General features: G+C 42.1%; 1 pseudogene; it reads left to right on the plus strand.

Annotated features, from left to right (window-relative positions):
- Nucleotides 1-773: 773 nt before the first annotated feature.
- On the plus strand, nucleotides 774-1,704 carry LOC112914975 (olfactory receptor 11H6-like; annotated as a pseudogene).

The following is a 1,704-nucleotide window of genomic DNA, read 5'->3' on the forward strand; positions in this document are numbered from 1 at the left end:
TTCTAATATCCCACATGCATCTTCTCTGGGCATCTCCCCTAACAAGATTATGGTGGTGCCTGGGCAGTTAATTGTACAAAAGGGGTTTTGTTTTTCAGTGAAAGTCCTGGAATCAACACTTTTGAGACTGAGACTGAGACTGAGAAGAAAGGACAAAGCTGACCCATTCCTCCCAGGCAGAGCTCCCAGGTATGCAGAAATTACATTGTATCCTCATCCTTTTTTCTCTCTCTCTCTCTAGAGAAATAATCCTAATTTTATGTTGTTGTTCTTGATGAAAGATCTGGAGGACAAAATCCAAATAGTTTCAATTCCTGGAAAATTTATGGTGTTACTGTTGTAGGTATAGATGAATCTGTTTTCTAAAACATTAAATTTTTCTAGCTTTTTCACAACTCCAAGTAAGTAACTGTATGCTTTTTTGAAAATAAAGGTCCAGTTATGACTATGACCCCATAGAATATAAATTACCCAGCACCCCCCTTAAAGTAAGTAAAAATAAGGAAAAAGAGAAAGGAAAGAATTCAGAAGACATGGGCAAAAAGCGAAAGAGAGAAGGAAAGGAGGAAAAAAACAACATACCTCAGGTTGGGAGAAGAGCATGTCATTTGGTGAAAGGGCAACTATTCTTTGCTTATTGGGCATAGAACTCAAAGGGGCACAGGAAAACTAAGTAGATAAAGGTCAGATCATAAGGACCTTGTCAGTTCTGCTTTGTTGTTAGTATTTGGTCTCATGGTAATGCCTCCATTGCAGCGCAGCTTACAGCCTCAATGAACATGTCTGGATCAGGATCTTCTTCTAAGTCAGTGAGGGAATTCATTCTTCTGGATTTTCCCTGCAGCAGGGAGATTCAAGTTGTTGTTCTCAATCACCTATCCTGACTCTCATGGGAAATGGAGCTATTATTGGTGCTGTGTGTTGGGACCAGCATCTCCACACCCCCATGTAGATCCTACTGGGGAATTCTGCATTCCTGGAGATCTGGTATGTCAATCCCACTGTTGCAAACACACTGATCAACTTCCTTTCAGAGACCAAAGCCATCTCTTTCACTGGATGCTTCCTTCAATTGTATTTCTTCTTTTCCATGGGCTCCACTGAGTGCTTCTTTCTCTCAGCAATGGCCTTTGATCGCTACTTTGCCATCTGCCATCCTCTGTATTATGCCACAATTATGACTGGACAACGTTGTTTCAACTTAGTGATCTCCTGTTGGGCCTGTGGCTTTCTCTGCTATCTGGTACCTGTTATCCTCATCTCCCAACTGCCTTTCTGTGGTCCTAATGCAATTGATCATTTTGTATGTGACTCAGGCCCATTACTGACCCTTTCATGTGCTCCTGTCCCCATGTCCAAGCTCATCAGCTGTACCCTAAGCTCCCTCAACATCCTCCTTAGCTTCTTTTTCATCCTCATCTCCTGTGCCCTGGTTCTACTTGCTGTGCTTTGGTTGCCCTCAGCATCCATTAGGCATAAGGCTTTTTCAGTGTGTGGGTCCCATTTGTCAATGGTGTTGCTATTCTCCAGGACCATTATGGTGATGCATGAGAGCCCTGGATCCCACCACTCTGCCCTGATGCCAAAGATCATGACCTTGTTCTATGCAATGATAACTTCATTCTTCAACTTCTTTACAGTCTCAGAAATAAGGAGATGAAAATGCTCTCTGGAAAGTCCTGGAAAAGTTTAAAATTTCTTTAA

Source organism: Vulpes vulpes, chromosome 10 (assembly GCF_048418805.1).
Source record: "Vulpes vulpes isolate BD-2025 chromosome 10, VulVul3, whole genome shotgun sequence".
Classification (NCBI taxonomy): domain Eukaryota; kingdom Metazoa; phylum Chordata; class Mammalia; order Carnivora; family Canidae; genus Vulpes; species Vulpes vulpes.